Source organism: Bubalus kerabau, chromosome 12 (assembly GCF_029407905.1).
Source record: "Bubalus kerabau isolate K-KA32 ecotype Philippines breed swamp buffalo chromosome 12, PCC_UOA_SB_1v2, whole genome shotgun sequence".
Lineage (NCBI taxonomy): Eukaryota > Metazoa > Chordata > Mammalia > Artiodactyla > Bovidae > Bubalus > Bubalus kerabau.
Window position 1 is genome coordinate 2,347,330 of NC_073635.1, and position 21,878 is coordinate 2,369,207.

Below are 21,878 nucleotides of genomic sequence, written 5' to 3' on the forward strand. Positions count from 1 at the left end.
CAGGTTGCAAGCCTCTTCAGAAAGCCTGGCCTCTCTCCCCGTGCTGGAGGAGCTGGCCTCAGACCCACAGCGGAAGATCACTGAGCAGTCTGGCATGCCCAGGCGCGGCCTCCTTTCCCAGGAGAGCTTCCCACACACGGCGAAAACAAGTGAAGGCAAACCACAAACCCACAGCACATGGTGCTGTCAAGCCAGACCCTTGAACTGCACACCGGCTGCAGCCTTTGTCAAGCGACAAATGGAAAGCGCCGGAAGCCTTTGCTGTCGGTGCCAAGAAAAGCTTGTCCTGTCAGGGACCCACCTGGGTCCTGCGCCCAGGAGGTTGGAAGGTGGATGGGGGCGGTGAGCAGTACATGATCCAGTACTACAATCAGTACATGAGCCAAAGCCTCCCTCTGCTTTGAGAGTGGGATCAAGCCCCATCTGCATTTGATGGCCTGTAAGAATGGATAATACAATACTACTCAAAACCATGTTCCGGGGGCGGGGATCGTGAAATTTTCAATGGGTTGCTCAGGTCCACCTGGAGGGCTGATAGATGCCCTGGGACACAGAATTATTTTGTCAGATGCCAAAGCAGCTTCCGAATAGTCTGACCTTTACATTTGGAGTCCTTCGGTTCTGAAGATGAATTACAGCCTAATACAGCCAAAAGGTGTGCCAGTCCTCTCCACATCCACGAATTGTGTGAGCTCCTGAGAGGAGCGAGCTGATGATTATGCACGAGTTCGGGTTTTGGCCCCTGTCCCCTGTTTCCTCTGAGCTCAGAGTGGTACTATAGTCCCAGAGTCGACTCTGTGACACGGAAAACCAAAGCCAAACCTCAAACCACCAGCACCAGGTGCTGTTAAAACAACAAAGAACAAGTATGTGTGTGTCTGAGCCCACGTCCTGGTCACTGGAGATGTGGAAAGCAAAGCCAAGGAAACAGAACACCAGCTGGCACCAGAGAATGACATGTCTGCATTTAATACTGCAACTTAAAAAGTGATTTTTAAAAATTATTTTCAAATAAATTATTCCTGAGCATGGCTGAGGTGCAGGTTGCATTTTGTATTTATAACTTAACTTTTACATTTAACCATCATTTGGGGACATCTTTTATGTATCAGTCATCGTGCCAAGAGGCAGGGGAAAATAAAAAACAAAGTTAAGCTTCAGATCAGATTAGATCAGTCGCTCAGTGGTGTCCGACTCTTTGCGACCCCATGAATCGCAGCATGCCAGGCCTCCCTGTCCATCACCAACTCCCAGAGTTCACCCAGACTCACGTCCATCGAGTCAGTGATGCCATCCAGCCATCTCATCCTCTGTTGTCCCCTTCTCCTCCTGCCCCTAATCCCTCCCAGCATCAGAGTCTTTTCCAATGAGTCAACTCTTAACATGAGGTGGTAAAAGATGGTATATTATAGAGACTTCCGGGAAATAGTGTTCAGAATATTCATAACTAAACTTTGAATGAAAACACAATTATGGGGGCTTCTATGATGGCTCAGCAGTTAAAAATCCACCTGCCAATACAGGACACACGGGTTCCATCTGTGATCCTGGAAGATTCCATATGCTGTGGGGCAATTAAGTCAGTGTGCCACAACTACTGAGACAGCACACTAGAGCTGTCCCCCAGGAGCCGCAAGACCGGAGCCCGTGCGCCCTGGAGCCTGTGCTCTACGACGAAGAGGAACCCTCGCTCCCCACACTAGAGAAAAGCCTCCACAGCAATGAAGACCCGGAACAGCTAAAATGTAATAAAAATAAAATAAAACACAGCTATGTCCTTCAGAGAGGCATCGTTCATGGAGTCTTCTGCTCTTCAAACTATTCTGAGTATGACCGGCTTTCCACTTTATTGCAGGGTAACTTTCTGCAGGTGAGTTTGTAAGGACAGCATATGGCAGAGCCTTCCAAATGGGTCCTCTTGCTGCTGCAACTAATCCACTGTCTGAAAGTAGTAGTGTGTCACACAGGGAGGGCAGGTAACCCAGAGAACTTATGAGTAACAGGGCTGAATGAGTCTTTTATTTTTGACATTATATTTTAAAAAGAAAACCATATAATTTAATGTTCACAAGAATTCTTAGCAGCTAATATTGACTATTTAACATGTGCCAACAACAGAGTTCAATGTTTCTCATAATTTTTTTTTTTTTTCATTTAGTGGAAAGAGAGGTAGGTGCAGTTATCCTCAGGTGAGGAAACATGCTCAGAGAGTCTAATTACCGACCTAAGTGCACACCAAAGCCTTTGACCGTGTGGATCGCAATAAACTGTGGAAAATTCTGAAAGAGATGGGAATACCAGACCACCTGACCTGCCTCTTGAGTAACCTATATGGAGGTCAGGAAGCAACAGTTAGATCTGGACATGGAACAACAGACTGGTTCCAAATAGGAAAAGGAGTACGACAAGTCTGTATACTGTCACCCTGCTTATTTAACTTCTATGCAGAGTACGTCATGAGAAACGCTGGGCTGGAAGAAGCACAAGCTGGAATCAAGATTGCCGGGAGAAATATCAATAACCTCAGATATGCAGATGACACCACCCTTATGGCAGAAAGTGAAGAGGAACTGAAAAGCCTCTTGATGAAGGTGAAAGAGGAGAGTGAAAAAGTTGGCTTAAAGCTCAACATTCAGAAAATGAAGATCATGGCATCTGGTCCCATCACTTCATGGGAAATAGATGGGGAAACAGTGGAAACTGTGTCAGACTTTATTTTCAGGGGGTCCAAAATCACTGCAGATGGTGACTGCAGCCATGAAATTAAAAGACGCTTACTCCTTGGAAGAAAAGTTATGACCAACCTAGATAGCATATTCAAAAGCAGAGACATTACTTTGCCAACAAAGGTCCACCTAGTCAAGGCTATGGTTTTTCCAGTGGTCATGTATGGATGTGAGAGTTGGACTGTGAAGAAAGCTGAGCACCGAAGAATTGATCTTTTTGAACTGTGGTGTTGGAGAAGACTCTTGAGAGTCCCTTGGAGTGCAAGGAGATCCAACCAGTCCATTCTGAAGGACATCAGCCCTGGGATTTCTTTGGAATGAATGATGCTAAGGCTGAAAATCCAGTAATTTGGCCACCTCATGTGAAGAGTTGACTCATTGGAAAAGACTCTGATGCTGGGAGGGATTGGGGGCAGGAGGAGAAGGGGATGACAGAGGATGAGATGGCTGGATGGCATCACTGACTCGATAGACGTGAGTCTGAGTGAACTCCAGGAGTTGGTGATGGACAGGGAGGCCTGGCGTGCTGCGATTCATAGGATCACAAAGAGTCGAACATGACTAAATGACTGAACTGAACTGAAGGGCACACAGTTAATAAAAGATGAAACATAGATTTGCACCCAAGCACTTGGACTTTATGACCCAAGCACTGGTCATAGCAAACACCGTCTTCCAACAACCCAGGAAAAGACTTTACACATGGACATCACCAGATGGTCAACACCGAAATCAGATTAATTATATCCTTTGCAGCCAAAGATGGAGAAGCTCTACACAGTCAGCAAAAACAAGACCAGGAGCGGACTATGGTTCAGATCATGAACACCTTATTGCCAAATTCAGACTTAAATTGAAGAAAGTGGGGAAAACCACTAGACCATTCAGGTATAACCTAAATCAAATCCTTTATGACTATACAGTGGAAGAGAGAAATAGATTTAAGAGACTAGATCTGACAGACAGAGTGCCTGACGAACTATGGACGGAGGTTCATGACATTGTACAGGAGACAGGGATCAAGACCATCACCAAGAAAGAGAAATGCAAAAAACCAAAATGGTTGTCTGAGGAGGCCTTACAAATAGCTGTGAAAAGAAGAGAAGTGAAAAGCAAAGAAGAAAAGGAAAGATATACCCATTCGAATGCAGAGTTCCAAAGAATAGCAAGGAGAGATAAGAAAGCCTTCCTCAGCAATCAGTGCAAAGAAATAGAGGAAAACAATAGAATGGGAAAGACTGGAGATCTCTTCAAGAAACTTAGAGATACCAAGGGAACATTTCATGCAAAGATGAGCTCATAAAGGACAAAAATTGTATGGGCCTAACAGAAGCAGAAGATATTAAGAAGAGGTGGCAAGAATACACAGAAGAACTGTACAAAAAAGATCTTCATGACCCAGATAATCACGAAGGTGTGATGACTCCCACTCACCTAGAGCCGGACATCCTGGAATGTGAAGTCAGGTGGGCCTTAGGAAGCATCACTACAAACTAAGCTAGTGGAGGTGATGGAATTCCAGTTGAGCTATTTCAAATTCTAAAAGATGATGCTGTGAAAGTGCTGCATTCAATATGTCAGCAAATTTGGAAAACTCAGCAGTGGCCACAGGACTGGAAAAGGTCAGTTTTCATTCCAATCCCAAAGAAAGGCAATGCCAAAGAATGTTCAAACTACTGCACAATTGCACTCATCTCACACACTAGTAAAGTAATGCTCAAAATTATCCAAGCCAGGCTTCAGCAATATGTGAACTGTGAACTTCCAGATGTTCAAGCTGGTTTTAGAAAAGGCAGAGGAACCAGAGATCAAATTGCCAACATTTGCTGGATTATCGAAAAAGCAAAAGAGTTCCAGAAAAACATCTATTTCTGCTTTATTGACTATGCCAAAGCCTTTGACTGCATGTGTCACAATAAACTGTGGAAAATTCTGAAAGAGATGGGAATACCAGACCACCTGACCTACTTCTTGAGAAACCTGTATACAGGTCAGGAAGCAAGAGTTAGAACTGGACATGGGACAACAGACTAGCTCCAAATAGGAAACAGAGTACGTCAAGGCTGTATATTGTCACCCTGCTTATTTAACTTCTATGCAGAGTACATCATGAGAAATGCTGGGCTAGAGAAAGCACAAGCTGGAATCAAGATTGCTGGGAGAAATATCAATAACCTCAGATGTACAGATGACACCCCCCTTATGGCAGAAAGTGAAGAAGAACTAAAGAGCCTCTTGATGAAAGTGAAAGAGAAGAGTGAAAAAGTTGGCTTAAAGCTCAACATTCAGAAAACTAAGATCATGGCATCTTGTCCCATCACTTCATGGGAAATAGATGGGGAAACAGTGGCAACAGTGGCTGACTTTATTTTTCTAGGCTCCAAATCTTTATTTTTCTGGGTCCCAAATTACTGTGGATGGTAATTCCAGTCATGAAATTAAAAGATGCTTACTCCTTGGAAGGAAAGTTATGACCAACCTAGACAGCATATTAAAAGGCAGAGACATTACTTTGTCAATAAAGGTCCATTTAGTCAAGGCTATCGTTTTACAGTAGTCATGTATGGATGTGAGAGTGGACTATAAAGAAAGCTGAGTGCCGAAGAATTGATGCTTTTGAACTGTGGTGTTGGAGAAGACTCTTGAGAGTCCCTTGGACTGCAGGGAGATCCAACCAGTCCATCCTAAAGGAGATCAGTCCTGGGTGTTCATTGGAGGGACTGATGTTGAAGCTGAAACTCCAATACTTTGGCCACCTGGTGCAGAGAGCTGACTCATTGGAAAAGACCCTGATGCTGGGAAAGATTGAGGGCAGGAGGAGAAGGGGAAACAGAGGATGAGATGGTTGGATGGCATCACCAACAGAATGGACATGGGTTTGTGTGGACTTCAGGAGTTGGTGATGGACAGGGATGCCTGGCATGCTGCAGTTCATGAGGTCGCAAAGAGTCGGACACGACTGAACGATTGAACTGAACTGAACTGAACTGACTTGGACTTTGCAATTCTACCACCCCCTGTTGTCAGCATTGGGACTTCTTTTTCACTTTTCACTGGGGCCTAATAAATGGGAGGGTGTCTAAAGAAGTGCTAGGACTACTTGATTGAAGAAAGTCTCCATTTGGAGACATTTATGGAGTAGCAGTTGCCAAGGCAGCCACATATACCCGCCCCACCTTCCATACAGGGGCAATGTGATCTCTTCTGGATCCCAACACAGTTCTACTCTTCTATTACCCTCTACAATATTGATTTATTTATTGGTCTTTGTCCTCTAGTAAGTAATTATAACCAGCAGGAATGATTTCAAATTATTTATCCTTGGATTCCCAGCACCTATCACAGTGCTAGGCATATTATATGTTTAAACAATGAATGCTTAAATGACTCAATAAAGGAATTAATCCAGAGAGCTAGATATTTAAAACAAAATAGATCAGAACTAAAAAAATCAGATGAGTGGGGTAGAAATGGAATTTATTGAGACAGTATATACAAAGTACTGTGATTTGCTTATTTTAATTTAATTAACCTTCAGAACAAACTTGTGAGGTAAATCTATATCTCCCATTTTACAGACAAAGTAAGTAATGCTGGAGAGTTTAAGCAGGTTGCCCTGGATCACACAAATAGTAAAGAGTACCACAGGATTTAACTCAGGTTTTCTAGTTTCAAAGCCCATGGTTTTTTTTTGTTTTTTTGTTTTTCTGTCCTACTGCCTCCTCTAACTTTCCAGTTGCTACCACCAAGTTCTAAGAAATCTATTCTTCCTCAATTGCACCATACCTCATCTCCTTTCTTAAACTTTGTAAGGATAGTCTCATAATGTTAATTCTTTTATAATCTAGCAGTCTTAAAAGTAAGCTGTGGTACATATACACAATGGAGTATTACTCAGCCATTAAAAAGAATACATTTGAATCAGTTCTAATGAGGTGGATGCAACTGGAGCCTATTATATAGAGTGAAGTAAGCCAGAAAGAAAAACACCAATACAGTATACTAACACATATATATGGAATTTAGAAAGATGGTAACAATAACCCTGTGTACAAGACAGCAAAAGAGACACTGATGTATAGAACAGTCTTATGGACTCTGTGGGAGAGGGAGAGGGTGGGAAGATTTGGGAGAATGGCATTGAAACATGTAAAATATCATGCATGAAACAAGTTGCCAGTCCAGGTTCGATGCACGATACTGGATGCTTGGGGCTGGTGCACTGGGACGACCCAGAGGGATGGTATGGGGAGGGAGGAGGGAGGAGGGTTCAGGATGGGGAACACATGTATACCTGTGGCGGATTCATTTTGATATTTGGCAAAACTAATACAATTATGTAAAGTTTAAAAATAAAATAAAATTAAAAAAATAAAATAAAATAAATAAAACTGGAAAAAAAAAGTAAGCTAAGTTTTAACTAGTGACTGAATGAATAAAATGATGGATGGATGGATGGATAAATGGATTCACTAGCACTTCTCTTATTCTTACTAAAACAACAATGTTAGTTGGAAAACTAGGGTTTCAACCTTTAGCTGTAGAGCAAGATTTTGGTCTCTATACACAAGTGTATATCTCCATAATTTTCTATGGTATTTTTTAATTGATTTTACAGAAAGTATGGAAATTAAAATTTATTTTTGCCTCTATATTCCTTAAAATATAATTAGAGTTTATAAGAAACTAAATTGCATTTAGCCACTTTAGAACAGTGCATTTAAAAAATCATAATTTTAAGTGAAATTGCATGAGTTTAAAAATAAAATCGTTTTTCATATATTGTTAGAAAGTGCTAGTTAAATGAATTCTCAAAAGACAAAAGTTGCTGTTTAGTACTTTAAAAACCTGTCAACGACTGCCTTACTATTTATTAAATTGTACTATAGAACAGTACACTTTGAGAATTTTTATTTTGGCTTATAAAGCAGAATTAAGACTTTTCTCCTGAAATTTATTCAATAAACTTTATTAGTTCTTCTTTTGACCCTCACTAGGGAGAAAAAAGATAAGGACACTCAATGAGTGAAGACACAGAGCAGAAAATTGAAACTAGCAGTAGAAAACATGTAGAATATTCAGGCAGTAAAGGACTGGGAGTAAGTGGCAACATGTGAGTCCTTGGAGCATAAAGTATGACAGGCAGTAGATTTGAGAGGGAAGAGAAATCCTGTGGTCGCTAAGTAGGGGACAGTTTTCACATATGTGGCATCATTGATATTGAGCATGTGAGAGAACTCAGTTTAGAGCCAAGAATGCCAGGCACTGCTTGGATATTATCTTATATGTGGAATCTAGAAAAAAGAAAAAGCAAGCTTATAGATACAGAGAATATATCAGTGGTTGCAAGAAATGGGGGGTGAGGGGGAAGGGATTAGATGGACAAAGTTGGTCAAAAGGTACAAACTTCTAGTTATAAAATGAAGAAGTTATGGAGGTTTAATGTCCACCATAGTGACTATAGTTAATAATGTATTGTATATTTGAAAGTAGTAAGAGAAATTTTTTAAAGTTCTCATCACTAGAAAAAGAAGGTAATGGGTGTGACTTAGACGTGTTCTTTGTAATATGTACAAATAGCAAATCATTGTGTTTTGCTAACATATGTTATATCAGTTAACAGAAGCTAATATAATGTTATATCAGCTATACCTCAATTTTTAAAAATGTCAGACACTGGATGATTAGACTGAACAAGAGCAGTTACCGTCTGATATATATCTGTTTCTACTAAGTCTCACAACCAACCTCTCAGGTGAGTATGATTATCATGCCCCCTGAATTGAGGCTCATCTGTGAACAATGTCTCATCAGGAAGTAGTGGACATGAGATTCAAACTTCCAACTGCCATCTCCAAAGCTGTACTCCCCGACTAAGGTGTATTCTATGAACTTCCACTATAACCAACCAGTTCTGCTACACTATAAAGGGTCTTCTACCAAGTTTCACTCTACTGCTGAGACTTACAAGTACACTGAGTTTTCTTCTAGGTTGTCCAAATAATTTTTTGCAATAAGGAGTTCATGATCTGAGTCACAGTCAGATCCTGGTCTTCTTTTTTCTGACTGTATAGAGTTTCTCCATCTTCGGCTGCAAAGAATATAATCAATCTGATTTCGATATTGACTGTCTGGTGATGTCCATGTGTAGAGTCAGCTTTTGTGTTGTTTATAGACAGTGTTTTCTATGACCACTGCATTCTCTTGGAAAAACTCTGTTAGCCTTTGACCTGCTTAATTTTGTACTCCAAGGTCAAGAAAGAAAAAAAGTGAAGTCGCTCAGTTGTTTCTGATTTGTTGTGATCTTTGTGACTCCATGGACTGAAGCCTACTAGGCTCCTCCATCTATTGGATTTTTCTAGGCAAGAGTACTGGAATGGGTTGCCATTTCCTTCTCCAAGGCCAAACTTGGCTGTTATTCCAGGTATCTCTAGACTTCCTACTTTTGTGTTCCAGTCCCTATGATGAAAAGGACATCCTTTTTTTTTTTTTTTTTTTTTTTTTTTTGGTGTTAGTTCTAGAAGGCCTTGTAGGTCTTCATGGAACCATTCAACTTCAGCTTCTCAGCATTGGTGGTTGGGGCATGGACTTGGATTACTGTGATGTTGAATGGTTTGCCTTGGAAATAAACAGAGATCATTCTGTCATTTTGGAGATTGCACCCAAGTACTGCATTTTGGACTCTTTTGTTGACTATGAGGGCTACTCCATTTCCTCTAAAGGATTCTTGTCCATAGTAGATATAATGGTCATCTGAATTAAGTTCACCCATTCTGGTCCATTTTAGTTCACTGGTTCCTAAAATGTCCATGTTCACTCTTGCCATCTCCTATTTGGTCACTTCCAATTTATCTTGATTCATGGACCTAACATTTCAGGTTCCTACACAATGTTGTTCTTTACAGCATTGGACTTTACTTCCATCACCAGTCACATCCACAACTGGGCATTGTTTTTGCTTTGGCCCTATCCCTTCATTCTTTCTGGAGTTATTTCTCCACTGATCTCCAGTAGCATATTGGGCACCTACCGACCTGGGAGTTCATCTTTCAGTGTCCTATCTTTTTGCCTTTTCATACTGTTCATGGGGTTCTCAAGGCAAGAATACTGAAGTGGTTTGCCATTCCCTTCTCCAGTGGACCACGTTTTGTCAGAACTCTCCACCATGACCTGTCCATCTTGGGTGGCCCTACAGGACATTATTCATAGTCCAAATAATTCACTGGAATATAAATGGAGGTAGAGCAAAAGATCCTAGGATGAAGACCTAGTCAAGTGCTCTTTCTTGAACACACGTGGCATATCAAGTACAGCACTTGAATAAGTATGGCAATTTTGGTAGAGGATTCAGAATTATGAGTTCTGAAAAAAAGGGATATCTTTGATAGATAATATATCTGTATCTCATATAGTAACAGCATGTGAAAAATGCTTCTAATGTTTTCACAATTGTGGGGAAAATATTTACATTAATTTTTAAAAGGACACACACACATATCAGTGTTGCCTGACAAATTATATTAAAATTTTCCCACATTCAAGAGTAACTGTGATAAAACTATGCCCAAAATAATTTACCTGAAACATTATGGGTCAGATATGTTTTGAATTCAGAATTTTTTTAGATGCTAGTAAAGTAACAGACTACTGTATTACATGACACCTCAAATGGTATATGAAATTCTGACCTAAAATAATAGACTGCCAGATATTTCTCCAGCAAAGACTGGTTTATTCAGGATCAAAGGGATGCAATTCAAGGTCTGTGATCATGGTGAGCCTCCTACAAGTCCTGACAGGAAAGAGGAATGCTTTCATAGAGAAAAGGGAACTCAAGAGGGTTATACTAAACAAAAAGTACTCAGCTTTTCTGTGGCTAAGTCTTTGCCAGGAAAAAAAATGACTCTCTTCTTTATGGGCTCTGCTATTGTTGCAGGGTGTGAGAGCTCCCCCTTCTGGTTTTTCAAGTCTATTTAACTGAGGTCTTTACTGTATTAATTTTTTTACAGAGGCAGCATGAATATCAAATATTAATATTTCTGCCATGAAATATGAATATTGACACTAAGTGGGATAAGTAAGTTCTATGTTAAACTTCATGTCATTTCTGGTGAGGTTTTGCTGCCAAAAAAGTTTGTCACAAATTTATCAACAAACTTTTCAGAGAGTTTTTTAATTTCAAAATTATACATAAGGAGTTTTAGACCAATATTTTCTTGAAAAATCCTATTTCATATACATCATTAAACATTGTGGTGGTCGTGGTTTAGTCGCTAAGTCATGTCTGACTCTTGCAACCCATGGACTGTAGCCCACCAGGCTCCTCTGTCTATGGGATTTTCCAGGCAAGAATACTGGAGTGGATTGCCATTTCCTTCTCCAGGGGATCTTCCTGACCCAGGAATTGAATGAGAGGTCTCCTGCATTGCAGGCAGATTCTTTACGGACTGAGCTATGTGGGTGTCAGGAAGCATTTAACAGGAGGCTTCCTGTGTGCTGTTTTGGATCTGTCAGGAATCCTCTGTTCCCTATTAATTCCTGAATATTCAGGAATTAAGAGGAGAGGCAAGTCTCTCCTGGGGCTGAGGAATCCAGGCATTTCCTTTGTTAGTTTTTCAGTACTTTAACACACATCGTGATAAGTACCCTCTTCCTTCTTGTGAACCATACAGTAAAAGTGATTATTTACAACTCTCTCTCTCTTTAATATGGATCACTTATGCTTTGTAAGTCTGGAATTCTAATCTTTATCTTTGCTGAGAATAACTACAGTATATATGCCTACACCATGTTGATTAAAACACCTTTGCTCCATCAGAGCTTTGGTCCCCATGTCTTTCTTTCTCTCTCTTTCTCTCTCTCTCTCTCTCTCTCTCCCCCTCTCAGGCTATTTCTTTGGAGTGCAGAGGCCCTCTGAGTTCACTTTCCTGCCCAGGCTTCTAAGACCCTCCCGAGAAGGTGCTCTGCACCTTCACCCCATCAAGAGGGCTCCTGAGGCCTCCATGAACAGAGCAAGCCCCGTGTCAGGAACTTTATTGGTTTTCTGCATAAGCCAAGGAATATCAGCCTCTTTCTCTCCTTTACTTTCTTACCATCAACTCCGGACCACCAGGTTCTGGTCCCTTAAAGGACTTTAACATGAGCGAAGCCCATTAAACATTGTATTTTGTAGAAAAAAAAGCCCATATCTCAAATTGCATCTTAGAGCAAAATAAACATTCATTCCATCATGCTTTTTTGTATAGTTATTATTTCAATACATGTGACAACCTACAGAAAATAAGCCAGTTAAATATGATATAATAGATGTATCAGGATTGGTAAAATTAGGATTTGTAAAATCATTAGGATTGGTAAAATTATGAAGCTACAGAAGTGTTTCCATAAGTTTTTCCCTATACTGTCAACCAAAAGCACTATGCAGGAAACTGCAAATAAGAAAAGAGTTTATTTGGGGTCCTAAGGATTGTAACTCAGGAGACACAGATTCAGGTAAAACTTAAAGAGGGTTCCAGGGAACAGAAAGAGCCAGGGGCTTATAAACACCAAAAGGTTTGTCAAATGGAGAAATGTACCACCTAAAATTTGAAAATAACATTTTATTTGGCTGGCTTAAAATTTAAGCCCAGGATATAGCCTCTGAGACAGCTCTTAGGAGTTGTTAAAAGAGGTAAGGGAGGAGCCAGGATATATAGAAGTTTTTACTGGGAAAAAAAGAGAGAGAGAGAGAGAGGGGGGAACATCAAAGATTACCACTAATCATGGAAAAAAAATAAAAAACAGACATCTCAATGAATAATTTTAGTGCCTTTCTATGTATGGAAAGAGGCAAGAGACTGGGCTTATTTAAATCATAACTGCATCTTAACTAGGGGCAGTATCCTGTTTTTCTCCATCCTGAATTCCCCTCTGTGTTCACTGTTGAGTGCAGCTGCAGTGGCTGCTGGCTTTATGACCATAATATCTTGCTTACTGAAATGGCATTTACCATTCTTAGTTCACAGTGCCTCCTCTTGATCATAAATTCAGCCAACATTTGGGAGGAATTTCATGACCATTTTGTCCCATGGTGCTAAGAAAGCTCATTCCTAGATCAGGCAAATATTCTGGTGAGAGGCCACTCAAGTGTGAATTTTTTGGATTAGACCCTGTTGGTAATCTAAAATTCTCTGGATCACCTGTTTTACTGGTCTACGATGATTCAGGAAATGTTTCCCCTCATTGTTCCTTCACATATATAGAGTTGCACTATTAAAATTATTCTATGTAGTTTTATATATATATATATATATATATATATATATATATATATATATATGATTGACTGCATCTAGACATTTAGCCATCATTAACATTATTGAAAGAGATGAGAATACCAGAATACCACCTGACCTGCCTCTTGAGAAATCTGTATGCAGGTCAGGAAGCAACAGTTAGAACTGGACATGAAACAACAGACTGGTTCCAAATAGGAAAAGGAGTACGTCAAGGCTGTATATTGTCACCCTGCTTATTTAACTTCTATGCAGAGTACATCATGAGAAACGCTGAGCTGGAAGAAGCATGAGCTGGAAGCACAAGATTGCCAGGAGAAATATCAATAACCTCAGATATGCAGATTACACCACCCTTATGGCAGAAAGTGAAGAGGAACTGAAAAGCCTCTTGATGAAAGTGAAAGAGGAGAGTGAAAAAGTTGGCTTAAAGCTCAACATTCAGAAAACGAAGATCATGGCATCTGGTCCCATCACTTCATGGGAAATAGATGGGGAAACAGTGGAAACAGTATCAGACTTTATTTTCAGGGGCTCCAAAATCACTGCAGATGGTGACTGCAGCCATGAAATTAAAAGATGCTTGCTCCTTGGAAGGAAATTTATGACCAACCTAGATAGCATATTCAAAAGCAGAGACATCACTTTGCCAACAAAGGTCCGTCTAATCAAGGCTACGGTTTTTCCAGTGGTCATGCATGGATGTGAGAGTTGTATTGTGAAGAAAGCTGAGCGCCAAAATATTGATGCTTTTGAACTGTGGTGCTGGAGAAGACTCTTGAGAGTCCCTTGGACTGCAAGGAGATCCAACCAGTCCATCCTAAAGGAGATCAGTCCTGGGTGTTCATTGGAAGGACTGATGCTGAAGTTGAAACTCCAATACTTTGGCCACCTCATGTGAAGAGTTGACTCATTGGAAAAGACTCTGATGCTGGGAGGGATTAAGGGCAGGAGAAGAAGGGGACGACAGAGGGTGAGATGGCTGGATGGCATCACCGACTCAATGGACATGAGTTTGAGTGAACTCCCGGAGTTGATGATGGACAGGGAGGCCTAGCATGCTGCGATTCATGGGGTCACAAAGAGTCAGACATGACTGAGGGACTGAACTGAACTGAACTGAACATTATTGATCCCCTTCATGGATCACAGCCTTGTCATGGCAAAGGGACTTGCATAGCTCAAAGAAGCTTTGAGCCAAGCCATGCAGGACCATCTAAGATGGACAGATCATAGTGAAGAGTTCTGAGAAAGGTCCACTGGATGAGGGAATGGCAACTCATTGCAGGATTCTTGCCTGGAGAACCCCATGGACAGAATGAAAAGGCAAAAAGATATAATATTGGAAGATGAGAGGATGACATGATTAGATAGCATCACCAACTTGACAAGAGTTTGAGCAACTCTAGGAGATAGTGAAGGACAGAAGAGCCTGATATGCTGCAGCTTGTGGAGTAACAAAGAGTTGCACAGATCTTAGAGACTGACAACAATATGATATGTAATGTATACAGAATAGGATATATAATATATAGCATAGGATATATAATATATGATTTACTTATAATTTATATATGTATTTGTACATATATACATGCATGTGTGTGTGTGTGTTAATTGCCCAGTCATGTCCAACTCTTTGGAACACCATGGACTGTAGCCTGCCATGTTTCTCTGTCCGTGGAATTCTCCAGGCAAGAATACTGGACTGGGTTGCCATTTCCTCCTCCAGGGGATCTTCCAGACTCAGGAATCAAACCAGGGTCTCCTGCATTGCAGGCAGATTTTTTTACTGTCTGAGCTACCAGGGAAGCTCCTATATTATATATATACATATATTATATATATACATATATTATATGTATATATATATTATATATATGTTTGGCTCTTTGTGACCCCATGAATAATATATAATACATATATTAAATATATATAATATTTAGATATTAACATACATTACCTTATAATATATAAGATATGTAATATAATGTGAAGAAAGCTGAGCACCGAAGAATTGATGCTTTTGAACTGTGGTGCTGAAGAAGACTCTTGAGAGTCCCTTGGACTGCAAGGAGATCCAACCAGTCCATCCTAAAGGAGATCAGTCCTGGGTGTTCTTTGGAAGGAATGATGCTAAAGCTGAAACTCCAATACTTTGGCCACCTCATGTGAAGAGTTGACTCATTGGAAAAGACTCTGATGCTGGGAGGGATTGGGGGCAGGAGGAAAAGGGGATGACACAGGATGAGATGGCTGGATGGCATCACCGACTCGATGGATGTGAGTTTGAGTGAACTCCGGGAGTTGGTGATGAACAGGGAGGCCTGGCATGCTGCAATTCCTGGGGTCACAGAGAGTCAGACACGACTGAGCGACTGAACTGAACTGAACTGAATATAATGTTTATTATATTATATATTAATATTATAATATAATACTCACATATTGATATATTATTGTATATATATACTGTATGCAATATAACAATATTTGTATATAATTGCTGTATGTATACACTATGGAATATATATAATATAACATCATATATAATTATTGTTGTTGTTCAGTCACTGACTCTTTGTTACCCCATGCATGCCAGGCTTCCCTGTCCTTCACTATCTCCTGAAGTTTGCTTAAACTCATGTCCATTGAGTCAGTGATGCTATCTAACAATCTCATCCTCTGCCATCCCCTTCTCTTTTTGCCTTCAAATCTTTCTAGCATCAGGGACTTTTTCAATGAGTCAGCTCTTCATATCAAATGGCAAATTATTGGAGCTTCAGCTTCAGCAACAGTCCTTCTAATGAAATTCAGTGTTGATTTCTTCTAGGATTGACTGGTTGGATCTTCTTGCACTCTAAGGGACTCTCTACAGTCTTCTCTAGCACAACAATTCAAAAGCATCAATTCTTCAGCGCTAAGCCTTCTTCATAGTCCAACTCTCACATCCATACATGACTACTGGAAAAACTATAGCTTTGACTATGTGGACCTTTGTGGGCAAATTGGTATCTCTGCTTTTGAAACACTGTCTAGGTTTATCATAGCTTTCCTTCCAAGGAGTAAGCATCTTTTCATGGCTACAATCACCATCCACAGTGATTTTGGAGCCCTAAAAAGTAAAATCTGTCACTGCTTCCACTTTTTCCCCTTCTATATGCCTTGAAGTGTTGGAATTGGATGCATGATCTTAGTTTTCTGAATGTTGAGTTTTAAGCCAGATTTTTCATGCCCCTCTTTCACCCTCATCAAGAAGCTCTTTAGTTCCTGTTCACTTTATGGCATTAGAGTGGTATCACCTGCATATTTGAGGTTGCTGATATTTCTCCTGGCAATCTTGTCTCCAGCTTGTGAGTCATCCAGCCTGGCATTTCCCATGGTGTACTCTGTATAGAAGTTAAATACGCAGGGGGAATATGCAGCCTTGTCGTTTTCCTTTCCCAATTTACAGGTTTCTCAGGAGACAGGTATGGTGGTCTGGCATTCCCATCTCTAAGAATTTTCCATGTTTGTTTGTTTTTGTTTTGTGATCCACATAGTCAAAGGCTTTCAAGTAGTCAATGAAGCAGAAATAGATGTTTTTCTGGAATTCTTTTGCTCTCTCTATTATCAAATGAATGTTGGCAATTTGATTTCTGGTTCCCCTGACTTTTCTAAAGTCAGCTTGCACATCTGGACATTCTCAGTTCACATACTGCTAAAGCCTATCTTGAAGGATTTTGAGCATAACCTTGCTTGCATGTAAAATGAATGCAATTGTACAATATTCAGAACCTTCTTTGGCATTACCCTTATTTGGCACTGGGATGAAAACTGACATTTTACATTCCTGAGGCCATTGCTGAGTTTTCCAAATTTGCCAAGGTATTGAGTGCAGCACTTTACCAACATCATCTTTTAGGATTTTAAATAGCCTAGCTGAATTCCATAATATCACTGGCTTTGTTGGTAGTAATGCTCCCTAAGGTCCACTTGACTTGACACTCCAAGATGTCTGGCTCTAAGTGAGTGAGCACAGCATCATGGTTATCTGTGTCATTAAAATCTTTTTTGTATAGTTCTTCTATGTATTCTTGCTATTTCTTCTTAATCTCTTCTGCTTCTGTTAGGTCCTTACTGTTTCTGCCCTTTATCATGCCCATTCTTGCATGAAACCTTCCCTTGATATATATGAATATAGATGTTCTTCTAATTGCTTTTTTCACCAACAGATAACAATAAACAGTTATTTCTAGTGAGAGCTTTCTAAAAATTTACCAATTTAGATTTTTTTTCAATTAAAGGGCTCCTTCACCTGGTCAATGATGATATATCTGAATAGCAGCTCAAACCAATAAGACAGAAGTGGCATCCTCACAAAAGAGTGCAGTCTTCAGAAGATCTGGAAAGCTCACTCTTCCAAACTAAGAATATATACAGGACAATGCAACAAAAGGCAATGTGACAAAGACCTCTGTGAGTTGGCACAGACAGAAAAAGCCCTGCTCAGAATCCCAGTCTACATAACTGGTGGCCAAATGTACACCATATGTGTACCTTCTGGATGGCAGAGATAAAGCCCTCAAAACACTGAAAAAGGAAAAACAACAAAATAAAACAATGCCTAAGATCAGTTAGAACATCTACATCTCAAAGACACAGGGAGATAAACACAGGGTTCTTATTTCTTTAAGGTCAGCATTCTGAAAAGATGTTTTCTGAAGCTAACTTGCAAAATTTCCTTGTAAGTGTAACGTTTGTACTTAATGAAAGCCTGGCTGGAATATTAGTTGGACGGTGGCAATCTGTTGTTCCTTTTGTTTTGAAACCTTTTTTCCCCATTCCAACGTCAGTTTGTCAAGATAAATTGCTAGTGATGACCATGTCGTACACCAATGTGCTATTTGTGAGCTTAATTTCTCTAGGTCTTTCAGCCCTCTTACGTGTCTCAAGTTCTCCCTTGGGTAGTTTACAACTACTGTGGCTGCCCAGAACGCTGAGTAGCCAGCTCTTATGTGTGTCCCCAGCAGAGCAAGTTGCTTATTAAAATGAGTCCCCTATAGGGAGAGCTGCATAGTATGAGCACTTGCTGCCACCACTTTGAAAACTTTTTCAGTTTCCTAAAAAAGCTTTTGTCAGCTAACAGGAAGATTTCCTTTATTCAGAGCTGAAAGCTCTCATGATATATCTTCACTTTTATTCCAACAACTATCAAAGTATTCAACTCAAGAAAGAACACCAGGCCAGTCTCCCACTAATTACCCAGCCCAACTCAACTCAGTGTCTAAGCAAAAATCTTCTCAATGTCTTTTAACGGAGTATAACCCAAGGTACTGCTTTTTGAAACTAAGTTTCAAGGATAACATACTCCTCCAGAGAGGAATTTATTAACAATATGACTGAATCTTCATATTGTTATCAGTCTACCTATCCTAGGTAGACTGAATCTACCTAGGATCTTCAGCCAATAACATGATATCCAAGAACCAGGAGAGACTCACCCAAATTTGCCTGAAATCCCTGAGAAGGTCCTCTGCTTCTACCAGGGTCCAGATCTTTGTAGAGTTCACGCAAAGGAAAAGACTCTGCTCTGGATCACTTAGTGGATCATCACAACTATGAACTGGGGGAAGAAAAAAAAAACCCACAACTTAAAACAGGAGCATTATATCTTATTCTGGACATTACTGAGGGCTATGTATATTGTCACCCTGCTTATTTAACTTCTATGCAGAGTACATCATGAGAAACGCTGGGCTGGAAGAAGCACAAGCTGGAATCAAGATTGCCGGGAGAAATATCAGTAACCTCAGGTATGCAGATGACACCACCCTTATGACAGAAAGTGAAGAGGAACTAAAAAGCCTCTTGATGAAAGTGAAAGAGGAGAGTGAAAAAGCTGACTTAAAGCTCAACATTCAGAAAATGAAGATCATGGCATCCGGTCCCATCACTTCATGGGAAATAGATGGGGAAACAGTGGAAACAGCATCAGACTTTATTTTTTTGGGCTCCAAAATCACTGCAGATGGTGACTGCAGCCATGAAGTTAAAAGACGTTTACTCTTTGGAAGGGAAGTTATGACCAACCTAGATAGCATATTCAAAAGCAGAGACATTACTTTGCCAGCAAAGGTCGGTCTAGTCAAGGCTATAGTTTTTCCAGTGGTCATGTATGGATGTGAGATTTGGATTGTGAAGAAAGCTGAGCGCTGAAGAATTGATGCTTTTGAACTGTGGTGCTGGAGAAGACTCTTGAGAGTCCCTTGGACTGCAAGGAGATCCAGCCAGTCCATTCTAAAGGAGATCAGTCCTGGGTGTTCATTGGAAGGACTGATGCTGAAGCTGAAACTCCAATACTTTGGCCACCTCATGCGAAGAGTTGACTCATTGGCAAAGACCCTGATGATGGGAGGGATTGGGGGCAGGAGGAGAAGGGGACGACAGAGGATGAGATGGCTGGATGGCATCACCGACTCGATGGACATGAGTCTGAGTGAACTCCAGGAGTTGGTGATGGACAGGGAGGCCTGGCGTGCTGCCATTCATGGTGTCACAAAGAGTCGGACACGACTGAGGGACTGAACTGAACTGAACTGATAGCCTTTTCACAACCTCTCAGATAACCCTGAGGAACTTTTCCAAATAGGTAAGGGAGACCCAGGACATATAGGAGTTTTTGCTGAAAACAAAATTTAAAAACAAAACACGAAAACCCATGTACTTGAACATCAAAAGGTTACTGCTAATCACACACACACACACACACACACACAAAACCAGACATCTTAAGTTAGTGACTTCAGCGCCTTTCTATGTATGGGAAGATGTAAGAGTTTGGACTCACTAAAATCGTTCCTCTGATTTGTATCTTGACTGTCTCAGACTAGGATCTTGTTTTTCTCCATCCTGAATCCCCTGGGCATTCACAGTCCCCTGGGCGTGCACTGTCCCCTGATCGTGCATTGTTGAGTGTAACGGCAGTGGTTGATGGCTTTATTGCTGCAGTATGCTTGGCTCAGTGAAATGGCAGGTGACGTTCTTTGTCCACAGGTTGTTAAAAGTTGTCTGGTGAGTATTATGATAGACTCTAATGTGAATCAGAAAACATTTGTCCTTAAGGAATCACAGGTTATTTTACAGTAGGGGTCCAATAAGTAGATAGGCCATCACCAGCTATTTTAGGGTAAGGTTTTAGGATGAATCTTGGGTTTCTGAAAGATGTTCTGGATGCCTTCATTAAGACAATAGTGGTCAAAAGGTCAGATTTCATCAAGGGTGAAATGTGTACACTTCCCCAAAGACCTCCCAGCAGCATTTTAGAGAGCTCGCTTAGTAATACCAGCTCCACTTTGATTTTCCTCCCACAATGCCTCTTCCCTACCCGAGGCAGGTTTCTCCCTTCATGCTGACCCGGGAGTTCCCTGGGGGTGACAGTGGTGATGACGGAGCTCTTCCCAGCTCCCCAGCCCTGTCTCTCACTCAGCATCTTCAGGGGCCTGCTCTTCACCTGAGGAGGTGTCTGTGCATGTGATCTGGTCTGAACTTCAGCAGCATCTCAGTTACTCAATTTAGGGCTACAAGAAGCAAGATAAGTAACTTTTGTGCATCTTAGAGGTGAAAAAATAAGCTTAAAAAAAACGAAGTAACTTGTTCCAGTTGGCAAATAGCTTGATCTGAACCCAGGTTTTCTCCCTTCTCCTCTAGACTCTTAGGTGCTAATTCATCTGAAAATTCTCTTTGTGCTGAGAGGCAAGTCTCTTGGAGTGCTACTGTTCCAGAATACTGAATTAGAGCTTTGGAGGTGGGCAGGCTCAGCGCTCTTCAAGTCAGACCATGTGGCTGCCCCCCCACCTGCCAACATCCAGCTCCAACCTGCTTCCCAGGGAAGCGCTGAGCCAAAAAGGAAGCAGAGTCCTGGAGTCCTCGCTCAGGGAAGGGAGGTGCATAAAAGGAAAGGGGAGTTTAAAACATGGTGGTGAGGCTTTTCCTAGCTTTTAATGCCCACTGAGAAAAGATTTTAAAACATGTAAGTGAAGTAAGGCAAAGGCAAGTTCTGAAGAAGAGGGAAAAAAAAAAAATAGAAATATCACAGAAAAAAGACTTTTACTTCTCAAGAGGCGGCCACTCCAGCATCATTCTTCAAGAAGCATTTCCTTCACAATCCAAATCACAGAGTTGCCACGAAGCAGCTCCTGCAGAGACGAGGAAGGTGCCCACTGAGCCAGGGAAACTGGAGGCTGGGATATGCTGTCAGAGCCTACACTGGAGGCAGCTGTCAGGAAAGTCAGCCAGGCTAGTGCTGGCCCTGCTTTCACTAACAGGTGCCCTGGTGCCCAGATTAGCAGGAGCAGAGCAGGTCAGAGTATGTGGCCCTGTGGTCCAAGGGAAGCCTCACAGACTGACCCCTTGGGGCTCTACCCCTGGGTCAGGCTCACTACTGACCCTGGGAAACCTGCCTGAAGAATTATTTGCACCTGCTGGGGAAACAGCATTAAAAACAAAATCTCCTACACCAGAAAACCTCTCCACGAGGTAGTGGAGACAGAAAACAGGTGTGTTAGTGAGTAAAGATAGGAATGTGAATCACACCACTGGCAGAGATTTCAAAGACAGATAAAAACACACAAACAAAAAAATCCACCCCTTAGTAAGACCAAGCAGATAGAACCCATTACATACATGTCCTCAAGACAATTACTAGTACTCAAGGGGTCTTGACAGCACCATTTGTCACACATAGTTCATCCTTGACTCACATGGTAAATGGAGTGCTGTCAGTGTTAGCTTATCAGCTGTATCTAGTAGAGAAACAAACTTCTCATATTTTTATGACTGGAGGTAGTTTTGCAACTTGCAGCAAGGCTCCTACACTCTCACAGAAACTGGCAGATTG

The 21,878-nt window shown here is 41.0% G+C and overlaps 1 long non-coding RNA gene across 8 annotated transcripts in view; it reads right to left on the bottom strand.

The window, feature by feature from the left end:
• LOC129624265 (uncharacterized) overlaps nucleotides 1–21,444 on the bottom strand; it is a 63,407-nt gene extending 41,963 nt beyond the window's left edge. For 5 of the 8 annotated variants that reach the window (XR_008700844.1, XR_008700840.1, XR_008700845.1 and 2 more), the window contains exons 1-2: nucleotides 21,093–21,444; nucleotides 18,484–18,605 (exon numbers count right to left, since the gene is read on the bottom strand). This is a non-coding gene — a long non-coding RNA (uncharacterized LOC129624265). Of the gene's footprint in view, nucleotides 1–18,483; nucleotides 18,606–19,829; nucleotides 20,073–20,366; nucleotides 20,560–21,092 lie in introns of all 8 variants that reach the window. The other 3 variants (XR_008700842.1, XR_008700841.1, XR_008700843.1) reach the window with 3 other exon arrangements.
• Between the last annotated feature and the right edge of the window lie 434 nt (nucleotides 21,445–21,878).